At 40.1% G+C, this 25,732-nt stretch overlaps 1 long non-coding RNA gene across 1 annotated transcript in view; it reads left to right on the forward strand.

Moving 5' to 3' along the window:
• LOC109567128 (uncharacterized) overlaps positions 1-25,732 on the forward strand; it is a 223,535-nt gene that overhangs the window by 52,949 nt on the left and 144,854 nt on the right. The gene's annotated exons all lie outside the window — the stretch shown is intronic.

Here is a 25,732-nt window from a genome sequence, read left to right on the forward strand (position 1 = left end):
CAATTCACCCTTTGCATTGTTGAGTCCTGTGAATTTTGACAAAGACATACAACCGTGTAAACACTACCGCCACCAAGATACACAACAGTTCCATTAACCTCCTGAAAGCGTAGTCGTTCAGTTGTGTCCGATTCTTTGTGATGCCATGGACTGTAACCCACCAGGCTCCTCTGTCCATGGGAATTTTCAGACAAGAATACTGGCGTGGATTGCCATTCCTTTCTCCAGAGGATCTTTCTGACCCAAGGCTTGAACCCTGGTCTCCTGCATTGCGGGCAGACTCTTTACTGTCTGAGCCACCAGGGAAGCCCACCATTAACCTCCTAGTTGTTTTTCGAGTGTAAATTGAAAGAAGTTCAGTGCTTTATACATTGAGTTCAGACACATTCGGGCCAACTGGGTTAGGTACACAAACAAGTATAAAGAATCCCAAGGGACTAATCTACCTATTTTTCTAGTTATTCTGATCATATTGCTATAATGATGATGATGGTTATAAACCACTAATTATGTGCCACATCCCATGTTAAGAACTTTATATGCATTTTGCCTTCAATTTTATCAGTAATCTAAGAGCCTTCACATACATTTTATAGATGAAAAATCTCAGTCATAGGGAGCTTAAGTAACATTCCCTCCATAACATGGCCAGAAGGTGATAGAGGTGGGTTTGCACCCATATCTGATTATAAAGTATATGCTCTAAACCAGGACTTTTCTACCTGGCTTTCAGTAGTGTCAATGATATTTAAAGGACCTGATATTTCCTTGCTGTTCCTGATCCAGTCCTCATGAACAGTTGATAAAACACTGAATCATAATGAAATTAATAGGTTAATTCATTGGTTTAATGTATTTATTGGATGCTTAGTATATATAGTATAGAGCAGTGAATGAAAGAGACAGAAAGCACTACCCACTTGGAACTTTATTCTAGACAACAAACAACATAAATGAGTACAATATCAGGCAAGTATGTGGAATATGGAGAAAAGGAAAGCAGAGAAGGGGGATAAGGAGTATGGGGGCATGTATCCATTTGGGGGCTTCTCTAGTGGCTCAGTGATAAAGAATCTGCTTATAATGCAGGAGCCACAGGAGACTTGGGTTTGATCCCTGGGTTGGGAAGATCCCCTGGAGGAGGGCATGGCAATCCACTCCAGTATTCTTGCCTGGAGAATCCCTATGAAAAGGAGTCTGGCGGGCTATAGTCCATGGGGTTGCAAAAGAGTTGGACATGGCTGAAGAGACTTAGCACATGCACATGTCCATTTTTATCATGTTGGTCACTGAGGAGCTGACATCTGAGTAGATACTTGAAGGAGGAGGAGGGAGTCAACCCTTTGGACATCTAGGAGAAAAATGTTCCCCCAGGTGGAGGAAATGGCAAATCTAAACACCCTGAGCGCACCTGACTTTCCCAAAGAACAAGACCCTTGTCCTAGAATGCAGAGTAGCCCAGAGCTCTCGGGCAAGAGTTTTCAGTCACTGTAGCTATTCTTTTGAAAATTGATTAAAAGTGGGCAGAGTAGAAGCAGGAAGACCAGTTGGAAGGCTTTTTGAGACAACCTAGGTGAGAGATGATGGTGGCTCAGATCAGGAGTCAGCAGAGGAAGTGGTATGGTAGGAAGTGTCAGAAGTTTGGATATATTCTGAAAGTAGAATCCTCATCATCTGCTGAGGGCTTGGGTGTGGGTTGTGAGATGAGTCGAGAAATTGGTGCTGAATCCAAGGCTTTTGGTCTGTGCCCCAAGTTTAACAGATTGTGTGAGTTTGAATTTTAGGAAAAACATGCACACTGCATATGCTTTAGCAATACCTAAATGGAACAGAAAATTTGAAATTGCATTTTATCAGCACAGCTTTAAAATATTTAAGATTTGAAACAATCCTCAAAACTGACATCTATATTATTAATCTAGAATAAATAAAACTATCACTTAATGCCACTTTTCTGGATATTAATTTTTAGAAAACACATTAAAAAAGAACTTTTCCTCTTTTCATTTAGGTAATATAGATTGCAAGCTCAAAAAACATATGCACAAAGAAATAAAAACCTTTTGATGCTTTTGACAAATTTTTCCTTTAGACTCTCTAACACACAAACATATGTTTTTCTTGGTCAAGGCTGACTACTTATTTAATGGTTTAATTTCTCAAACATACGGTATTTTTCAGGGGTTCAGATATAAAAAGTTTATTCTTTTGACCAAGTCAAAAGACAAGACAAACAATTTAGAGAGCTTCATCAAATTATAAGCACTTGGAATTGATAATATATACAAACTTGACCCTCTGGTTTCAAAGCAAATGAAATTAAATAATGGAAATTGAGTAATCACTCATTTAACTTTTTGAGAAATAAGGACTTTTACATGTGAACTTTCTCTCAAAGTTTTACCATCCCCATCACACTGTAGGATTATTTTGATAATGTGTTCATGACTTTTCTTATCTCTTATAACTCTTCTACTAAGTTGCTCTAAGGTCTGCTGTAGTCTTCCTAAAACATTGCTCACTAAGTGCTCTCCCCATCCTTTCAGAACCAAGATTCCAGGCCAAATTCATTAGCTTAGTATTCGCAATCATACATTAGTTTGATTCATCCATTTTCTCTGTCCCACCTATTTTCTCTACTTACGTCTGCTTCATATACACGCACCATGGCTCTCTCTCCTTTCTCAATGTTCTTTGGCACTGTCTTCACTAAACTACTCAACAAACACGTACTACAGATATTTTTAAACACTCACCAGGTGCAAGGAACTATATGAATGTCTATATTACCTGTGCGTCTCTTTGCAGGCTTTGTTGCTGGAATCTCTCTTATCATCTCCTCTGCTCCATCGTGATTCCCTCACTAAAACTACCTCCCCTTCAAGGAGAGTGAATGAGTCTATGGTCAAAACTGCACCTGTTGCAGCTACTACATTTATTATGATCTTTCCCAGCCCCCTAGACTTATGAATGAAAAGTCAGGTCTTTGTTAGCCAGATACAATAATAATAATAATTTAGTAGCACATATTTATTGAACACTGCTTATGTGCCAAGTCTTATTCTAAGCACTGTACATATATTAACCCATTGAATGCTAATGACGTGATAAACAAAGCCGATTGGGGCAAACTACTTGTTTAACCCAGTCTATAGCTGGATGCCATGGGAACTGAATGGTTTATAAGCAATATTGCTAAAGTGACCTTAGCTGTCTGCTGTGTCAGCCAAAAATTTCATCAGCATGTCTTTAATGCCTTCATCTACAGCAGTTAAAACTCTTGAATAGGACAAGTCCTAGAAATAAGTCTAGTGGTAAACCTCCAGAGACTTCTCTTCATTGTTCAAAGTCCACCAATTAATTCTTGGTAGAGTTAATCTTTTGGCCATTGAAGATTTTCTAAGTATGCATATTAGTTTGGGTTCTCCAAAGAAATTAGGTCTATATCTACATTAATATCTCTATCTATCTATATCTATACCTATATCAGGAGACTTATAGGAATTGGCTCATGTGCTAGAAGCATTTCTCTGAACATCTTCTGGATGTAGATTTGGGATTGGACAGGTTTAAAGGATTGCTAGGAGAGATACCAACAATACTGAGACATAACATTACATAGCATACAGTCAGTTCTTAGTTGCAAACTGAAATGTTTATTAAAGAGATTGGGTAGCTCAAAGATTGATTGGAAAGGCCACAGAACCATTCATGACAACCCCTCTGATGGTCAGAAGTGACAGTTTGCGCTGCATCAGGATTTCAGCTCATAGCTTTGCTCCTGTAGGCATTGCCAGGAAGGAGAACGTGAACTCCCACACCTTTGTCCTCTTGTGCCCCAGGTCTGAAATCCAAGTCTGGTTCTCTGACTGGCTTAGTCAAGGTTACAGGCCACACCCTGGGTGCAAGAGAGAAGGAGGTTTGGGAAATAAGTATTCAATTTATTCTGCTCCTTGTAGTCTTGGATCTCAGTCAAGACTTAGGAAGTGGGGCATTCTCCAAACCTATAAAGGATGTCAGATTCATGTTTTACATGACAGATGTGCTCTATAGACAGTGATGCATAAGAAAACAAAGAAATCCCAGCTACAACATTTCATCTGTCTGGGATCATCTATGTAAGTGAAAGCAGCCAGGTCATAAAACTTAATATCCTTTGAACTTATCATTGAGATGGATTACCATCCCCAATGTGCAAATCCAGAATGTGAGAAATGGAAAGTTTTAAGTTATTTGTCTGAAGGCACATACTCACAAGACATCTGAGCTAGGATGTGAACTTGTCTTTGTTCAAAAAATCTGTGATCTCTCCATTATCCTATCCTGAGGGTTTTTCTTTTTTTTATATATACATAGGCAGATATTTATTATATATATATTGGTGAATAATCTAGCAGCTTTGAAATCTAAAATGAACTAGTAGTTTCATTAAAATAATCTCAATTCTGCCAACAGCTTTTACAGATATCACTGGGCTTATTTATGGGATTTTGGGAAAACTGAAATTCAGTGATAAATTACTCATTTATGGGCACATAGTAAGTAAAAGATACAGAATATAATTTTATGTTTTTGCGGTTTTTAAAATTAAAGTAGTACCTTAAATTTTTTCCCCTGATAAATTATAATTATATATTGAAGTGCTGTTTCATCTTAAAAGGAATCTGTGCCGTAATTTCTTCTAAAATTATTTTGCTCATATATTTTCAGCCTTAAATGTTTTGATATTTAGTTATGTATGAAATTTGAAAAATATTTAGAATGAGGGTAATTTCTAAGCTTTCCTAGAAGTATAAGTTTATTATTATTTTTATTTAATTGCAAAAACAATAAGTTCATGGAACAAAAAGGTAAGACAAAGTAGAACTATGTAAAATATTGAAAATTCCTGCTTTCTTTAGAGATAACCACTTAAAATCATTCTGGTTTCAGCACTTCAAGGATTGTTTGATATCTTTAATAATGTGTTTATATAGGCATCATGTCTTGATTTGTCAGCTTTAGACAGAATTTAATTAATTAATGAATTTAATTAATTTAATTAATTTCCTTTATGAAATAAGAATTTAGCTAATTATAGTTTCTCTTACCTTTTCCTCTTCACTATATTTTTGTTATATTTGATATACTATTAATTTAATTTATTAAATTTCCTTTATAATTTAACATAATAATCTCTTAGGCTTCTACTTCTTAATCTGTCAATTTCAGACAATTTTCTTGTTTTCTTTCTTTTCCTGCCTTTTCAGATTTATACATTTCCCAGCTGTATTTTTTTACATTGCTAAAGTTTATGAATGTTGTATTTTGCTTTGGAAGTATTATTTAGTCTTCTGTGCTTTGGCTATATATATATATTTATAAATTTGTTTATTTTTAATTGGATTTTAATTGGCTTTACAATATTGTATAAATACTGCAATGCATCAACATGAAGCAGCCACAGGTATACACATGTTCCCTCCCTCTTGAGCCTCCCTCCTACCTCCCACCTCCCACCCCATCCTGCCCCTCTGCACTGCCACAGAGCACCAGATTTGAGCTCCCTGCATCAAAACAGAAAGTTCCCACTGGTTATCTATTTTACATATGGTAATGTACATGTTTCAGTGCTATTCTCCCAATTCATCCCATTCTCTCCCACTGTGTCTGCAAGTCTGTTCACTGTGTCTGTGTTTCAGTTGCTTCCCTGCATATATGCTGGACAGTGGGTGGAGAAAAGGGAACCTTCTTGGACTGTTGGTGACTATAGGTATATTTTTAAAATTGAAAAACAATAAATATTCGCTACTGTTATTCATAGCCAGACTATAAGAAAGAAATTATTTGTCTGAAAATTGTGCCACTCAAGGGAGTGTTAGAGTCAATGTCAAATGGCTTCTCTCCTACTTTATTAGATGCTCAGCATCATTTTACAATTAGTTATCGATACTACTCTTCACATGGGGCTTCCCTGGTGGCTCAGCAGTAAACAATCTGCCTGCAATGCAGGAGACACGAGTTCAGTCACTAGGTCAGGAAGATCCCCTGGAGAAGGAAGTGACAACTCACTCCAGTCTTCTTGCCTGGGAAATCACGTGGACAACAACAAATCACGTGGGGTTGCAAAGAGTCAGATATGACTTAGCAACCAAACAACAACACATTTCAAAAATGCTTTAGGTGGAGACCAAGATACTTATTTTAGCTATTTTATTTTTCCTCCTCTGGAGCTTTCTGGTTGTTTTTTCCTTATTAAGAGGAGAGAAGTATACTTTTACCTTATTACTAAGGTAACTCACCCTTTTCTTCATCATATTCATTATTTGAATGAATTGATTTTCCTTCTTGGATTTCACTGATTTGCGGTTGGGGTTAAAGCAACAGTAGACAGCTTTTCCTATTTCACGTGTCAGAATGAGAGGGACCATACTCCCAGGGGATGCCCTTCACACCATCACTCCCCTGGAAGATGATGTATTTTCTTTAGTAAATCCTCCTCTGCTTTTGTCCCAGTGCAAACCCTCCTGCTGCCAGGGTCCTGTTTGGGTAGAGAGGGTGGAAGGAGATGTGGCCCAGAGGTTAATGTACTGTCCTCTTATCAATAAATTGATTACTGGATTGCCACCCATTCCTACTTTCTAAATAAATCTGTTATGACTGTACTTACGGTCAAGAGGAAAGAGTCTCACATTTGCTGGGTCTTTTCCAGGCTGAGGACTCTGGGGTTGACTTTCTTCCACCATGGCTACCTGGAAGTAAGATTCACACAAGTGCTCACTCCTCTGGTACTCCATCAGGTCTCTGGCATTCTGATTGGCTCCCCCACCCCACCTCTCAGCACTGTTAAGAACTATTCCCTATTATACATCTTTACTTACATTTCACTGGGATTTTGAGAAAATGGTCAACTTATGTACTTGGTTTATTATCTTGAAGCAAAACCTCCCTATTCATATATTTTTTTAAGTTACAAGTACGGCCTACTGCTTGGAGGTTCAATAAAAAGTTACATTATAGTTATTATACTTTGAATATGGATTCAGGAATTAGTGGAATTTATAAAAGCTTTCATTTAGCCAAAAGGTAAACCACTATAGTATTAAAAAGGATAGTTTCATTTACCTGAAATATTTGCTCATCTAGATACCTTATTATTCAAAGATTCTCGCTACTTATAGCATCACAGGATTTTATTATATTATTATGACTTTTTTCTCTTCTTTTAAAAAAATTATTATTGGAGTATAGTTGATTTACAGTGTTGTGTCGGTTTTGGTGTACAGCAAGGCAAATCAGTTACACACATACATATATTATCCACTTTTTCATACATGCATATCAGTAATCTCAGATATGAAGATAACACCACCCTTATGGCAGAAAACAAAGAGGAACTAAGGAGCCTCTTGATAAACGAGAAAAAGGAGAGTGAAAAAGCTGGCTTAAGACTCAATATTCCAAAACACTAAGATCATGGCATCTGGTCCTATTGGTTCATGGCAAATAGATGGGGAAACAATGGACACAGTGATGGACATTTTTTTCTTGGGCTCCAAAATCACTGCAGATGGTGACTGCAGCCATGAAATTAAAAGATGTTTGCTCCTTGGAAGAAAAGCTATGACCAACCTAGACAGCATATTAAAAAGCAGAGACTTTACCTTGCCAATAATGGTCTGTATAGTCAAAGCTGGTTTTTCCAGTAGTTATGTACAGATGTGAGAGTTGGACCATAAAGAAGGCTGAGCGCCACAGAATTGATGCTTTTCAACTGTGGTGCTGGAGGATTTGTGAGAGTCCCTTGGACAGCAAGAATATCCAGTCAGTCAATCCTAAAGGAAATGAGTCCTGAATATTCATTGGAAGGACTGAGGCTGAAGCTGGAGCTCTGTACTTTGGCCGCCTGATGTCAAGAGCTGATTCATTAGAAAAGACCCTGATGCTGCGCAAGATTGAAGGCAGAAGAAGGAGATGGCAGGGGATGAGATGGTTGGATGGCATCACCAACTCAATGGACATGAGTTTGAGCAAACTCTGGAATTGTGAAGGACAGGGAAGCTTGGTGTACTGCAGTCCATGGAGTGCAGATGGCATTATTTTGTTCTTTCTTGTGGCTGAGTAATATTCCATTGTATATATGTACCATATCTTCTTTATCCATTCCTCTGTGTGGATCACAATGAATTGTGGAAAATTCTTAAAGACATGGAAATACCAGACCCCCTGACCTGCCTCCTGAGAAATCTGTATGCAGATCAGGAAGCAACAGTTAGAACTGGACATGGAACAACAGACTGGTTCCAAATTAAGAAGGGATTATGTCAAGGCTGTATATTGTCACCCTGCTTATTTAACTTATATGCAGAGTACATCATGAGAAATGCGGGGCTGGAGGAAGCACGGGCTGGAATTAAGATTGCCAGGAGAAATATTAATAACCTCAGATACACAAATGACACCACCCTTACATCAGAAAGTGAAGAGGAACTGTTGAAGAAGAACTGAAGAGCCTTGTGATGAATGTGAAAGAGGAGAGTGAAAAAGTTGGCTTAAATCTCAACATTCAGAAAACTAAGATCCTGGCATCTGGTCCCATCACTTCATGGTAAATAGATGGGGAAACAGTGGAAACAGTGACAGACTTTTTTGGGGGGCTCCAAAATCACTGCAGGTGGTGATTGTAGCCATGAAATTAAAAGATGCTTGCTCCTTGGATGAAAAGTTAAGACCAACCTAGACAGTATATTAAAAAGCAGAGATATTACTTTGCCAACAAAGGTCCATCTAGTCAAAGCTATGGTTTTTCCAGTAGTCATGTATGGATGTGAGAGTTGGACTATGAAGAAAGCTGAGTGCCAAAGAATTGATGCTTTTGAACTGTGGTGTTGAAGACTCTTGAGAGTCCCTTGGACTGCAAGGAGATCCAACTAGTCCATCCAAAAGGAGATCAGTTCTAGGTGTTCATTGGAAGGAGTGATGTTGAAGCTGAAACTCCAATACTTTGGCCACCTGATGAGAAGAGCTGACTCATTTGAAAAGACCCTGATGCTGGGAAAGATTGAAGGCAGGAGGAGAAGGGGACGACAGAGGATGAGATGGTTGGATGCCATAACCGACTCAATGGACATGAGTTTGAGTAAGCTCCAGGAGTTGGTGGTCGATAACAAAGCCTGGTGTGCTGCAGTCCATGGGGTCACAAAGAGTTGGACACGACTGAGCGACTGAACTGAACTGAACTGAGTAGGTGCAGACCATATTTTCTGACCATGAATTAGAATTCAAACTCTTGAAAGCCAAGATGAACACATATAACCCCATTGGAAAATTTGAAATTTCAGTTGACAAAGTTGCCTGTTTGCTTTTCAATTATTTCTCCAGTTGTTTCTGGTGTGCAAAATACCACCTTATATTTCCTTACAAACTCACCTTGTGTTTTAAAGGATGTAGGTGTTTTTTTAGCCAGAATTTCTAGATATTTTTCTATGGGGAATTTTGTCATGCCATTTTACAGATTGTCTTTTCTGTCATTTTTCAGGAAAAGCAAGCATAAAATTTAGTTATTAAAAATTACATGAAAGCCATAATTTTAAAAGAGTAATGTTCCAACTCAAAAAAAATTAACTGTGTCATCTTAGCATATTCTCTTTTCTTTGAATTAAAATTACATTTTCTGAAGAAGAATTAAACAGTAGGATATCAGAGTTGAAATCACGACAATTTTAGCAGCTTTAATCGTGTTGAATTCTTGACAAAATGTCAGTAGTTATTTCAACTGTGAATCATTTTAATCAATACCTTTCCATGTGGAAGACAACCTCAGTAAAAATGGCATATTTTTAATAATTACGGTATGATTTTAACAGTTTTATTGAACTATAGCTGACATATGATAAGCCATACATATGTAAAGTCTATATAATTTGATAGATTTTGACATATACACGCACCTGTGAAACCATCATCATAATCAAATCGGTGAACATACTCATCACCCCCAAATGTTTCCCTGAGCTCCTTTGTCATTCCTCCCTTCTGCCCCTAACCTCAACCCCAGCTCTGTCCGGGCCACCACTCACCTGCCTATTGTCACTATAGATTAGTTTGAATTTTCTAAAATTTTATATGAGTGAATACAGCATATACTCTTTTGTCTGTGTTTTTCCTCAGCGTAGTTATTTTGAGATTCATCTATGTTATTGTGTGTATCAATACCTTATTTTACTTTTAAAAATATCTATTTATTTATTTGACTGTTCTAGATCTTAGTTGTGGCATGTAGTATGCAGCTCCCTGATCAGGGATCAAACCCAGGTCCCCTGTATTGGGAGGGTAGAGCCACTGGACCGCCAGGGAAGTCCCTATAGTTTGTTTATTTATTTATTTATTTATTTTTACTGATGAGTAGTATTTCATTATGGGCCTCCAAGGTGGCTCAGTGGTAAAGAATCTGCCTGCAATGTCAGAAACGAGGGTTTGATCCCTGGGTCAGGAAGATCTCCTGGAGAAGGAAATGGCAACCCACTCCAGTATTCTTCCCTGGGAAATCCTATGGACAGAGGAGCCTGGTGGACTACAGTCCATGGGGTTGCAGAGTTGGACATGAATTAATGACTAAACAACAGCAAAATATTCCATTATGTGATACTGATATACCATACTTTATTTCCATCTTCACCTGTTGATGAACATTTGAGGTGTTTCCAGTGTGGAGCTCTTACAAATAAAGCTGCTATGAACATTTGCATATAAGTATTTGTAAGAACTCGGAGATGAACATTTGCATATAAGTATTTGTAAGAACTTGGAGAAGGCAATGGCACCCCACTCCAGTGTTCTCACCTGGAGAATCCCAGGGACGGGGAAGCCTGGTAGGCTACCGTCTATGGGGTCACACAGAGTCGGACACGACTGAAGTGACTTAGCATAGCATAGCATATTTGTAAGAACATACAGAGTGGGCAAGCATACGCATTGGCTATAGAACTTAAAGAGAGAAGTCAAGAATGACTTCAGGGTTTTTGGTTTGAGCATAGATATAATGTATTTACTTGTCATGGGTTGAGAAGCAGAAAGGTGTGGAAAGGACAGGTTTTGTTGTGGGTAGGGTGTTGAGTGGAATTCAGTAGCTTGCTTTTGACATATTGGGTTTAAGAGCTTATAAGAGGGAGACAGGAGGGCTGGAGTCAGAGAGAGGGAGAGAGAGAGAAAGATGAGAGAAAGGCACTTGAAGATGGCTAAACTGCTGACTTTGAAGATGATGTAAGAGACCATGAACCAAGGAATGCAGGCAGCATCAAGAAGATAGGAGAGACAGAAAAGAGATTTTCCTCTAGAGCCTCCAGGATGAACAGAGTCAAACTGACACCTTGCGTGTAGCCCAGTGAGTCTTTTTCTTCTTTTAAAAATGTTTATTTGCATTGAATCCTCATTGTGGTGCACGGATTCTTTCACTGCGGCACGTGGGCTTATAGTTGCTCCCACGGCACATGGGATCTTTGTTCCCTGACCAGGGATTGAACTTGCGTTCCCTGCATTGGAAGGCGGATTCTTAACCACTGAACCACCAGAGAAGTTCCCCATGAGTCTTCTGAGCACCATAACTTTAAGATAATAAATTTGTGTTGACCTAAGCTAATAAGTTTGTGGTGATTTGTTACAGCAGCCACAGGAAACTAATACAAAGCCTTAAGACAGGATGACATCATACAGAAAGCACATGATCACTGATGGATATCTTTAGAAGATTCCTGTCCTTCACCTAGACTGCCTTTCTTCCTTTTGGTCTTGCTGGTAACAGGAGTCACGTGGCTCAATTCAGTCCTCACCACAAGTCACTCTCTGCCTTGTTGGGCTGAAGATAATGCTAGGAAGATAATATCACAGGGATATTTTGGCTTCAGGTCTAAAGGTTTTTCTTTACTTGATCTCCAGGGTTTTTGAATGGTTCTGAGTCCTCATCACCAGCTCCACCATTTGATCCCCAGCTGTCTGGGTAATTTTACAGCTTCTGGCAACTTTGATTTTGTTCTTTGTCATCATTGTACGTCACATTCTTGACTGTTAGTTGTTCATCTATTTTGCAGTCTGGACATTCTCTTCTTTGCTTCTCATGCTTGGTGTTGAGACTCTTGCTTATGACATCAGATAACATCAGTGGACCTTTCATACATCCACTGCTTCATTTAGTCAGCATAACAGCCTTCCTGCATGTGTGCTAAGTCTCTTTGGTGGTGTCTGACTCTTTGCAATCTTATGGACTGTAGCCCACCAGGCTCTGTCCCTGGGATTCTTCAGGCAGGAATACTGGAGTGGGTTTCCACGCTCTCCTCCAGGGGATTTTCCTGACCCAGGGATCAAACCCACGTCTCTTACATCTACCCGCATTGGCAGGCAGGTTATTTACCATTTGCCCCATCTGGGAAGCTCTAACATGACTTCAGGTAGTCTAAAATGTGGCAAACAAAGCTTTGAGAGTTCAGACAATGTGTTCAGGTTTCCCGCTGGCAGAACTGGCTCTGAAAGCAGATCAGTCTACTGGAAAAGGCCATGCTGTTTGTTACAGTGTGACCTGGACTCTCTTGATCACTCCATTTTCTGAAGGCAGACTTGCTTCTGACAACTCCTCTCCCCCAGCTAAACAGAGGAAGATTTAATGCCTCATTTTTCAATCTCAACCCAGACTGCTTGCCGCCCCTGTTTTGGCAGACAAACAAACTTCAGCAGCTACTCACCTCTATCTACATTTGGAAATGTTTTATCAATATGTAAACATCTTAGCTAAATACATTCAGTATACTTGAATTTGTATCAACTATCTTTTTGACAGTTAATTCAATAGTAAAATTCAGTTCTTTCTCTTGACAATGGAATTGTGGGGACAGAAGGTAACCTTGTATGTGTGTGCTTAGTCACTCAGTCATGTTCAAGTCTTTGTGACCCCATAGACTGTAGCCCTCCAGGCTCCTCTGTCCATGGGGATTCTCCAGGCAAGAATACTGGAGTGGGTTGCCATGCTCTCCTCCAGGGGATCTTCCTGACCCAGGGATCGAACCCAGGTCTCCTGCATTGCAGGTGGATTTTTTACCATCTGAGCCACCAGGGAAACCCATGAATACTGGAGTGGGTACCCTATACCTTCTCCCGGGGATCTTCCTGACTCAGGAATTGAACCGGGGCCTCCTGCACTGCAGGTGGATTATTTATCAGCTAAGCTACCAGGGAAGCCCAAAGGTAACCTTATTATATTAAAAAAAAAAAGAACCCTGAAAACCTTCAATCCCTTTTACCATCTTCCTTAAAACAAAAAGGGGCTTCCGAGGTGGGACAGTAGTAAAACATCCACCTGCCAATGCAGGAGACACAAGAGACCCAGGTTCAAGCCCTTGGTCGGGAAGATCCCCTGGAGAAGGGAAAGGCAACCCACTCTAGTATTCTTCCTTGGAGAGCCCCATGGACAGAGAAGGATGGAGGGATACAGTCCATGGGGCCACACAGAATTGGGCATGACTGAGTACCTTAAAAAAAATCTGAAAAAGCATACCATTAAGAATGTATAGCTTCAAAATAGTGCCATGATGTCTAAGAAAATTATTTCTGCAACTACTCCCTTCATCAGAATTTGTTTTACTCCAGATCAAAGTCCCGGCTTTCTGCTGAAGATAGAAACTCAAGAGGGTCCCAAGCCAGTGAGTCAGCAATGCAGTCACACTCACATCCCCAGGAGTTGGGTTGCAAGAGACTAAATGTGTAACTTCTATAATAAAAGGCAGCAGCAGCATCATTATTTTTACTCAGCTTTTATATAATTTGAGAATTCTCGGTCTCCAAATCGAGGCTGTTAAGCGCGGCTGGCCTCCAAAGAGAGCTTTCACATGTCAGTATAATGGTGAGGCTGAGTCTTGTCCCTGGGCTTGTCCCTGGTTTCCTCAAGGGCCACTGGAGACTTCACTAAGAGCCTGGGGAGAAGTCAGGCAAGGATATGCTCTAGGAGGCAAGGATATGCTCAGAGCTCTGCCCGACAGGCCAGCAGTATTGAAATCTACAAGCAGGTTGAAAGTAACCTTGAGCCCTTTCCCGGATCAGCAGTGCCTCGACTGGAAGTGGTGTTGGGGACCACGTAGACCCCAGAAGCGGCACTCACGTTGGAGGGGGCACGTAACCTCCTCCTCACACCACCCCTGCCACGCGGACACACAAAGATGAATGGGCAGCCCAGGTGACAGCGCCGCCTCTCTCGCGGGCTGCAGACAGAGCACTCTGTGTCCCCGGCGATTGCAATACTTCCCTCCTGCCGTGGGGCCAGCTGGCTTCTCCGGGGCTGCGGAAAGTAACGCTTGTTTCGGAATTGGTTAGAGTTCAATCTCAATTATGTCTGGAAACAACATGCGTTCCTTTCCCCCTTTCTGTATGAGGCAGTGTTCATTTCTAAGTAAACTGCTGCAAGTCACTTTCAAGTGGAAAGAGCCAACACAGCGTTGACATTTACTGGGCACCGCCTTTGCAGCCTTCCTGGCCTTGGGGCCACCGAAGTGTCACCCCTCTGCCGGGGGCTCACTCTTTCCAGCCTGCACGTCCCACCCTTGAGCCAGGCTGCAAGACATTATTTGGACAGGATCATGGTCAGATCTGACCTCTCCTCCACCCACACAAGCCCTAATGTCAACTTTTCCCTACATGGTCTAAAACTGGAACCCTAGACTGAGTCCAAGAAAGAGAAGAAAGATGATATAATTTAATTAGCTTGCCGTTTAAAAGTTGCTTTTATTATGTGCAGGGCTGGCAGCCTCCTGAGACTTTCAAAAGGTGGCATGCTCACCAAAAGTAAGAGAACAGAAATTCTGCTCTGGGGATTTTATGTTCTACCTTTATGGCCTTTTTTTTTTTTTTTAAGCCTTGGTATTTCAGCTGATCGTGTTTCTGAATTCCTTTATGTGCCTCCACTACATACTTTATTGAGACCTTGGTCTGATGAAGAAGTGAATGTCATGCTTTAAAATTTTTTTTTTTTTTTTTTACAGCACACAGCAGTTTTAGTCTGGAGATGCACCTGTTTTTAGTATCTGCACATACTCAGCGGGGGCGTGTTGTGGAGACTGCCTCTGCAGCTGTTGTTTTGCATAAAAAATCCTACTGTATTCATGTAGGTTTAAGCCCTGTGAACTCTGCAAACTTGGACTTGTTGAGGGAAAGCCTGAGAGTCTGTCTGGACTGCTGATAATAGCTCAGATAAAGATCTCACCCTGACCCGTGCACAGCAGCCTTTCTGTATTGATGGGAGGAAGTCTCGCAAACAATATACAGTCCAGCAGATAGCAGGTGTGGAGCATGTAAAATTAATGATCAACTGCCTGCCAGTGTGTCTGTCAGGGCGCAGTCCTGCTCTTTAAGGGGCTTAGATCGTCTGTGAAAGAAATTAGCTCATGAGAGGGACTCGTAAAGATGAAAGAAAAACCTTCAGTGGAGGCTTGATGTATCCTGCTTTTCTCACAGGGTGAAAAGTTACACATAATGGTCTCTTTCGAGAGTGTGAAGTTCTGACTCCAAAGTTGGGGTCGATCACCCACTTGTTAAAACTAGACATGAACATTCTTGTTATTTCTTCTGAGGGATGAGGGATGATGTGCTCTCAAACTGAACTCTAAATGTACCAGAAAGAAGGGGGAAATAATCCAATAGTTATCCTAGATGTGGAAGACTGTGAAACCAAAAATGATTAGGAAAATAACAGCACAACAGAAATAAGACTAGATGTTCATAATTCATTACCCCTTTGGACTAATCGGGCTTTAAAATGCCCAGGAAGTCTCATCAAAGTTCACAGATAAAAGTAAAATAAGTATTGGTTAAGTATTAGCAGGCCTATAATTTGTTGAAGGGGCTTCCCTGGTGGCTCAGTGGTAAAGAATCTGCCTGCCAAGCAGGAGAGGTAGGTCTCAAGCAGCTTTGATCCCTGGGTCAGGAAGATCCCCTGGAGAAGGAAATGGCAACCCACTCCAGTATTCTTGCCTGGGAAATCCCATGGACACAGGAGCCTGGTGGGCTATAATCCATGGGGTGACAAAAGATTTGGACACAATTTAGCAACCAAAAAGCAACAGCAATTTATTGAAGTTGTGTTGCAAGGACTATAATCTCCTAAAATACCTGTTTAAATGAATTTCATAATGATAATTTTTTTTCACAAGACTTAAATTCCCTTCCTGAATCACAATGGTGGTTCAGCAGACTGAAGGTAATAGGAATCTGGGAATTACTCTGACCAGTATAAATACTGTAGTGTTCCTTTGACTGAAAGACCCCTGGGGTGCCAGTGCTTCTGCCAGCCCTGTGGTCCTTCCAGACAGTATGTCCTTAACTTGAACCGTCACATCTTTGCAAAGACAAAATGCAACCTATAAGCCTTAAACAACTATTCACAGAACTTAGGGTCTGGTCCACATTGCCTACTTTTGAGTAAGGAGTAAAATCAGTAGAATTAAAGAGATTGGAATTGGAGGTAAGAGAACATGTCAGAAAGGAGCTAATAAAAGAGGAGGCAGAGACTGCAATTCTTTTCTTTACATCCAAGCTGTCTATAAACTGGTTTTGGTTTCCTCATCTAACTTCATTTCCCATTGCTTCCCTACTCCCACCCCACACCATCCTGATTAAGAGGCTGGTTTATTTGCTGTTTCTACACGCATTCTAACTTCTACTTCATAGAGTTCCTGAAATTAATCATTCCAACACACATTCTTTTTATTTTTTCTGAATTCGATTTACTTTTGTCCTTATTATATCTTTTACTTCATTCTCTTAAGAGTATTTGTTTATTTTTTTTTTAAAACATGTTTAAAAAAAATGTTTAATTCCTTTAGAACAGGGAATGGCTATATCTCTCTATAGCTTCTCTGGTGGCTCAGATGGTAAAGAATCCACCTGCAGTGCAGGAGACCTGGGTTTGATCCCTGGGTTGGGAAGAACCCCTGGAAGAGGACATGGCAACCCATTCCAGTATTCTTGCCTGGAGAATCCCCTGGACAGAGGAGCCTGGAGGGCTACAGTCCATGGCGTCCGAAAGAGTGGGACATGACTGAGTGACTAAGCCCAGCACAGCACATATCTCTCTATATATTGATGTGTGTGTGTGTGTGTGTGTGTGTGTGTGAGAAAGAGAGAGAGAGAGCAAGCGAGAGAGAACGAGAGCGAGAGAAGGAGAGAGAGAGAGAGAGAGAGAGAGAGAAAGTCCCTAGGGAGTTAGACAGGATGAACAGGTTATTGAAAAAGGTGAAGAACAACTGTTTTATTACCTTTATTCAGTTTGTAGTGTCAGCTTCCTCTTTCAACATTACATGGTGTAGTTCTCTTAATGTAAGAATGAAATAAAGCTTCCAAGGCCATTCGCTTCCTACCCAATCTCCTTGCCCCTGGCTGCCTCACTTTGGTCCTGAAACTATGTTTCCTCCCAGATTTGGTGAATTCCCTCACCCTCTGGGCCAGGGTAGAAGGACATGGGACTAGACATGGATTTTCAATATTGCCTAGGCACATCTGGTTACCTTTCTTTGTGTCTCCTATTGACTGCTGTCCCATACTATACTTGAATGCAGAAAGTGATACAGTATGGGAAATTAAGTATTTGATTTAAAACTTTCAGTTTGAATATTTCAATGGAGGACGTAGGAGTTCTGGATTTTCTCTTCAGGGGCTGCTAACAGGTCTGCTCTCTTGACAGTACATTTGCCAAAATCCCATGATCAGGAAGATAATAGAGCCCAGAACATCCCCTGAGGGCTGGCAAACTATAATTGCATATCTAGAGAAGACGTGATGCCTAGATGTTAGAACTTTATAATACAGCAATTATTCTTCAATTAAAAAATAAATAAATTTAAAAAATTAAAAAAAATTGGGAAACAGACTTTAAAACTATTTTCATTTTGGAAGGTAAAGGTGATAAGAAAAATAAAACACCAGATAATGACCATTTCATGTAGAAAAGATCAGAATAAAAGATAATCCTTTTTCAATGAATCTCATTTTATGAAAAAATGGTCACATTATTTTTATTTATCTTATTTTCCTAAGGACTTTAGGAACTTCTTGATTGACCACCACTAGTCGATGGTTTGATGTTAGGAAAACCTCTGGCCTAGACAAAGCAGAAAAGGTTTAAACTCAAGTTTTATCACCTCTCTGGTGGGGAGAGAGTAGGCCCTGTTTTCTTTTGACCGACTCTGGCTTCCCGGATAGCTCAGTTGGTAAAGAATCTGCCTGCAAGGTAGGAGACCTTAGTTCAGTTCCTGGGTTGGGAAGATCCGCTGGAGAAGGGATAGGCTATCCACTCCAGTATTCTTGGGCTTCCCTTGTGGCTCAGCTGGTAAAGAATCCATCTGCAATGCGGGAGACCTGGGTTTGAACCCTGGGTTGAGAAGATTCCCCTGGAGGAGGGAAAGGCTACCCACTCCAGTATTCGGGCCTGGAGAATTCCATGGACTGTATAGCCCATGGGGTCACAAAGAGTCGGACTCAACTGAGTGTCTTTCACTTTCACTTTCCACCCATGATCTACAAAACATGTGAGGAGAAAAGCCCTCAGTAGAGATTTGGGGAAGGAAGGGCTCAAACACAGACAAGGAAAACTAGGATAACTTCTAAGAGGACACACGGTTTAGCTTGAACCTTTCATGATTCAGAGACTGCTTGGAAGAGTCAGGCAGTGAAACGCCAGTTGTTGAGATAAGGCTTTGGCCCATCAGTGATACTTACACCCAGTCCTGCTGCAATGTGACATATTCTTTCCTAAGAATCACTGTATTATGTGAAATCATGCATTTATATGGAAAGTTGTAATATCAGGTATGCATGGATGTGGCTCGTAACACATTAAGAAACTGAGATAAGTAGTAGATTTTAAGGTATGTGTGTGTGGCGGGGTGGACTTTGTATATTCCTATACATCTTTATTTAGCTGATGCAGCTTTCTGCCTTCAGTCTAGTATTTCTACTGGACAAAATGGTGCACAAGAAATTACACTCAAACTGTTCCCTAACATATCAATCATGTTGTAAGAAAACTATCTTTTCAAAACAAATTATACAGCAGAACTAACTGCATATATATTTCAGAACAATGAAAAGTTCAGCCATCAGTAAATATAACTTGAAACCTACATGAACTTTGTATCTGTGTTAGTCACTCAGTTGTGTACAACTCTTTGGGACCCCATAGGCTGTAGCCCACCAGGGTCCTCTGTCCGTGGAATTCTCAAAGCAAGAATACCAGATTGGGTAGCCATTCCTTTCTCCAGAATCTTCCCAAACCAGGGATTGAACCCAATTCTCTTGCATTGCAGGCTGATTCTTTACCAACTGAGCCACCAGGGAAGTCCATGTGACTTCTATCTGTATGCAAACCAGACATCAAACAGAACTCAAGTTTCCTACTCTTGATATCTAGATATAACAGTCTTAAACCCTGGGAAAGTCTAAGCCTACCCAAGATTTTCATGTCCTTGTTATCTTATGGGTCTATTAGTTTGTATGGTTCTGGGTTCTCACTTGCTATGGTTTATCCACTGATTCAGGGCTTCCCTGGTAGCTCAGATGGTAAAGAATTCGCCTGCAGTGCAGGAGACCCAGGTTCCATCCCTGAGTCAGGAAGATCCCCTAGAGAAGAGAATGGCAAACTACTCTAGTATTCTTGCCTGGAGAATTCCATGGGCCAAGGAGCCTGGCAGGCTACAGTCCATGGAGTCTCAAAGAGTTGGACAGGACTGAGTGCTAATACTTCCACTTTTCTTTCATCCACTGACTCAGATCTGAAACTCAAAATCTCGAAGAATCTGCTCACAGAAAGTGTTGGCTTCACATTCAGTTTTACCAATGGTGGGGCAGGGGGGCGCTCCAGCAGAGAGAAGGAAGGGTGTGTGGTCAGACTACTAAATCCACCAGCTTCCTCTCTGTGGTCCCCATGGGCTGCCTATATCCCTGACCAATGATCAGAGCTTCTGAAAGACACAGTTTGCTGATGAGCACCACCTCCCCTGCCCCTTTGAACCAGGGACAGTAGTGGATTCCACTGGAACTAGCCCTAGAATACTTTCCTCTACTTTCCTCATGCATTGATTAAACTTCTCGAGTTCCAGTGTTCATGTGTGCCACTCATTTCTTACTATAGCCATGACTTGTATGCCTGGATATGAATTCTGCTTCCACCACTTAGAGCTTAACCTTGAGTCAGTTTCTTAATCTGCTTCGATTATACCATCTATAAAATGGGGTAGTACCACTTAAGTTTGCTGTGGGAATTAGATGAGATAGATGGATATAGAGGTACAGTACCCAGAATATAATAAATGGCAAGTGAATGATAGCCATTATTGTGGTGGTGGTGGTTATTATTGGTTTGTTACTACCGTTCCTTTCTCATTGTCCATTGCTTCAGTCGTGTCTGACTCCTTGCAGTCCCATGGACTGTAGCCTTCCAGGCTCCTCTATCCATGGGATTCAGGCAAGAATACTGGAGTGGGTTGCCATGCCTTCCTCTAGAGGATCTTCTTTTTTTTTTTTTTAATTAATTTTATTTTATTTTTAAAATTTACATAATTGTATTAGTTTTGCCAAATATCAAAATGAATCCGCCACAGGTATACATGTGTTCCCCATCCTGAACCCTCCTCCCTCCTCCCTCCCCATAGAGGATCTTCTTGACCTGGGGATCTCCTTGGTCTAGATATCAAACCTGGGTCTCTTATATCTCCTGCATTGGCAGGCAGGTTCTTTACCATTGGGAAGACCTCCTTTCTCCTTGTCTCACATTAAATCTGGGCACCAACTAACCTTTCTTGGGAAAAAATATGAAGGTTGAACTTAAGATGACTGAAATGTAATTTTCTATGAAATTAAACTGCTTCAAGGCCACCATTTTGTTAATAAAAGTTGAGCACTGATTATGAAGAAGCAGTACATAGAACAGCCTTGTACTGAGGGATCTGGTTTTGGTCCACTTCTCATGAATGTGCCAGGCGAGCTCATCTCCCTGAACAAGAGAGGCTTTTGTTGTTTGGGAGGAGGTGTTACTAAAATTTTATGGGTGAGACGATGGAGTGAACATTTGCACTGAGCATCTCACAAGAAGCAACTTTTAAACCTGTATGCATGAGATATTTCTCTTCCTTAATGTGTTTTCTGGACTACTACTCTGAATTTTTTAGTTTTCTCTCTCTGCATTTTTCCTGTTACAGAATCTAGTCTTGGTATTTCCTCTTTTTTCTACTCAGGCTCTCCTCTTTGACTTCCTAATTTTAGTCCTTCTCCCCTTTATATTTCTGGATCTTACTCCTAAACTGATATTGAAACTGAAGCTCGAATACTTTGGCCGCCTGATGCAAAGAACCAACACACTGGAAAAGACCCAGAGGCTCAGAAAGATCGAAGGAAGGAGGAGAAGGGGTGACAGAAAATGAGATGGTTGGATGGCATCACTGACTCAGTGAACATGAGTTTGAACAAACTCTGGGAGATAGTGAAGGACAGGGAAGCCTGGTGTGCTACAGTCCATGGGGTCACAGAGTCAGACCTAGCGACCTAGCAACTGAGCAGCAACAACTCCTAAACTTACAGACACAAACCCATCAACACATAAGAAAGATGATCCACCCCTCTTGGCAGAGTTGCAGGTAGCAAGCTCGTTCTGTCTTGGTTAGAAATCCTTCTCTCTAACACTCCTGGACTTCAGTTGCTTTTCATAGCAGCCTCTCACCTGTAAGGGATCACTGCACAGATAGTGGAGTTAATGTAGCTTGGAGCAAGAGAGCTCTCTGTTTAACATTTGAGATAATCTCAGGCAGCTACAGTGGCTGGTGAAGATCAAAGGTATTCTGCCCAATGGAGGTCAAGATTACTCTTGCTTTGCAAGCCTGAGTGTTCTCAAGTTATGTCAGCAGTTACAGAGCCGCTGCCTTCTCTCCCAAAATGTTGTAGCAAAAAAAGACACTAAGTGGAAACAAAATCTTTCTGAGGCAACTCAGAAAGTCACACAACTTCAGTTCTCTGTAATCTTCTGAGATAATCTATGCATGTGGCAACTTTGAGACTCACTGTACTTTTTGACCAGTTCTTTCTCCAGGAGCCACTTTTATTTAGTACTTTTCTGGATAGATGAAGTAAACAATTCACTTCCCAATTAATTCTCCACCTAAGATCTCACTTTAATCCACTCAAGTTTTACCCATAGTAACTAGCCTGGACTATTTTATTTGGAGATCTGAAATTAAAAATTAATACCTAGGGGTCAGTACACTTTTGAAATTTTCACTTTTTTTAAAGTGAAAATACATTTTTTAAAAAATAGACAAAATTAAATAAATAGCAATAGAACTATCCAAATAATTTTGGAGAAGGAAATGGCAACCCACTCCAGTATTCTTGCTTGGATAATCCCATGGACAGAGGAGCCTGGTGGGCTACAGTGCTTGGGGTCACAACAAGTCAGACATGATGTAGCAACTAAACAACAATCCAAGTAATTCAGCACCAGTGTGTTGAGAAAGAAGATGGGGAAGGCTAAGATGATTCAAATTGTGTTAATCTAGACGGAGGAGCCTGGTGGGCTGCAGTCCATGGGGTTGCTAAGAGTTGGACACGACTGAGCGACTTCACTTTCACTTTTCACTTTCATGCATTGGAGAAGGAAATGGCAACCCACTCCAGTGTTCTTGCCTGGAGAATCCCAGGGACGGGGGAACTTGGTGGGCTGCCATCTATGGGGTCGCACAGAGTTGGACACGACTGAAGTGACTTAGCAGCAGCAGCAGACATGTTTATCATGGAGTTTAAAGACAGATAAAAGTTGAATCTTTTTTTTTTTTCTTTCTAATGTGTATCATTTCAAAAGTCTTTACTGAATTTGTTACAATATTGCTTCTGTTTTTTATGTTTTGGTTTCTTGGCCATGAAGCACATGAGATCTTAATTCCCTGACCAGGGATTGAACTCTCATCCCCTGCTTTGGAAGGCTTGATCACTGGATCAGCAGGGAAATCCCATAAAATTGAGTCTTAGGGACCAAAACAAGGGTCTTGAAAATAGAGAAAGCTAATCTCCTACCTTTTCTGTCTCTTGGTTCTACTTCTGTCTATAATTCTACTTTCTTCCCCTGTCTCTGCACACAGGCTTCCTCTGATTCTCTGAGTATGGGTAAATCAGTGCTGAAATATTCCATATTTGCACCACTCAATGTGGTAGTCATCAGCTACACGCAGCTATTGAGTACTTGAAATATGGCGGGGATAATTAAAAATCTAATTTTTTTTAATGTTATTTTTAAACTTTACGTAATTGTATTAGTTTTGCCAAATATCAAAATGAATCCATCACAGGTATACATGTGTAAAAATCTAATTTTTTAATTTCAGTTTAAACTTAAATGGCCACATGTGGCTAGACTCTGCCATATTAGATAGCAAAATGGTAAAAGGACACCCCAAGAGTACTTGCTTTTGCATATCCTCAGTTTGAGAAACTAGTAGAGACTAGCTTCCTTGAATCTCTGTTTCAGCTTCTCAAGAGATAAATGTTGATTGGCCCAACTTGTGTTAGGTACCGCCCCTGGTTCAACCAGCTTTGCCAAAGAGATAGGTTCAACATGGCAGCCAGGGCCAACCCTTATGTGTAGAGAAGGGAGTGCAATTCTTACAGAAAAATAGTCATGTTCTGGGTTGTCACTCCAAAGGATAAGTGCTCCTCATGTTAACTTCCTATATTGATTACTTTCACTGTTTAATATTCAAATTGCCTTGGCTCATCAATGCAAAAGAGATGAAGATTCTTGTTTACATAAAAACAGAAATTATATTTTCACTGACATGCCAAAGATGCATCAGTAAGATCAAACAAAAACTCAAGAATGATTCAAAAATTGATTTCTGAAGGCATTAGACTCCCTTCAGTTTTCTCTTTTATAATGCAGTTTAGTTTAAGAGGGGAATTACCACTTAACTAGGGCTTCAGGAGAACAGGAATGTTACTCTTCTGTTTCTTATTTTTTCTGTTGTCAACATTTATCTCTAATTTCTAAACAGTGGAGTAAGACGCCACATATCTGGGCAGCATTTGACCCTGGGATGGAACCTCTGCCATGGTGTTAAGCAACCTTCCTATGTGGGTAGATGAGGGTGCACATACAGTCTAAGATCAAAGCTCTGACATTTCTTAGAGGTGCCCCTCATTTAGTCTGCCTGAGTACTTTGGCCCTGTCTGTCTGTCTCCCTCATCTGTTCTGACCTCTGAGGCCTGTTGGCTAATTAACATCTTGGCTATTGACATCTGACACAGTCTAGCCTCAAGCTTTGCTTTCTGCCTTTCCCAGCCCTGCGCACTCCTTGATCTTGATTCTTAAATCAGCTTGCCAGTGTCTAGCTTGCCAGATCCATCTCAGACATGGTTCCTGATGACTCAGCTTTTCTGTCTTAGTGATCTTCCCTGAAGGCTCCAGTCTGATGAGTCCCACTGTCTGGCATGACAGATGTGTCTTTAGCAAATATTTTCAGTTGAATGTCTTTCCTACTTAAATTACATAAGTATACTGATACCTCAACTAATGACACACGTATGGTCTAATGACCTTTCTTAACTATTATCAGAAATGTTATAAACTGGATTGGAATAATAATAAAGCAATAGGACTTACTTTCCTATTTAAAAAATAATTATTTAAAATCTTCAAATATATATATATACTTTTACAAAATACAATTACTTATATATGTATATATATATTTTTTTCAGATTCTTTGACATTATTGGTTATTACAAGATATTGAATCTAATTCCCTGTGCTATATAGTAAGTCCTGTTGTTTATTTATTTTATATCTAGTATTGTATATCTGTTAATCTCAAATTCTTAATCTATTGCCCTCCCTTCCCCCTTTGGTAACCATAAATTTGTTTTCTATGTCTGTGAATCTATTTCTGTCTTATAAGTAAGTTAATTTTTTTTATCGGTTTTTTTGATTCCACATCTAAGTGATATCATTTATTTGGCTTTCTCTGACTTATTGCACAAAGTATGATAATCTCTAGGTCCAACTATGGTGCTGGGATTATTTCATTCTTTCTTTATGGCTAAGTAGTATCCCACTGTGTGTATATCCCACATCTTCTTTTACCCATTCATCTGTTGATGGACATTTAGGCTGCTTCCATGTCTTGGCTACTGTAAACAGTGCTACTGTGAACACTGGAGTGTACATTTCTGAAGTTTTCTTTACAGAAGGCAAAAACTTTAAGCCAATAAGCTGAATTACAAACCTTTTGACACCACTGTTGTCTAGGTTGATACTCTGAGACTCTGACACATTAAAGTTTTCTTTGATTAGCTGATAGTGAATGATTAATTGGGAGGAAAGTGAGAGAAAGCTTTAAGGAGAACTGGAGTGAGGTGGGAAGGGACTGTTATCTAAGAATGGAGAAAGAAATAAAAGAGGAGAGGGGATATATGTATACCTATGGCTGATTCATGTTGAGGTTTGACAGAAAACAACAAAATTCTATAAAGCAATTATCCTTCAATAAAAAATAAATTTAAAAAGAGAAATAAAAGAGGAGATGGAAGAATTGAGGGCAGTCCTCATACAATGATTTATCTTCAAATTTTTGTTCTTTTACAAAGTATTTATTTATTTTTAAAATAGAGGTTTTGTTATTGAAAATGTTTACTCCCAAATAAGTTATTAACTGAGACATTGCTACAACTTTTTTCAGTGAAA

Source organism: Bos indicus, chromosome 12 (genome assembly GCF_029378745.1).
Source record: "Bos indicus isolate NIAB-ARS_2022 breed Sahiwal x Tharparkar chromosome 12, NIAB-ARS_B.indTharparkar_mat_pri_1.0, whole genome shotgun sequence".
Lineage (NCBI taxonomy): Eukaryota > Metazoa > Chordata > Mammalia > Artiodactyla > Bovidae > Bos > Bos indicus.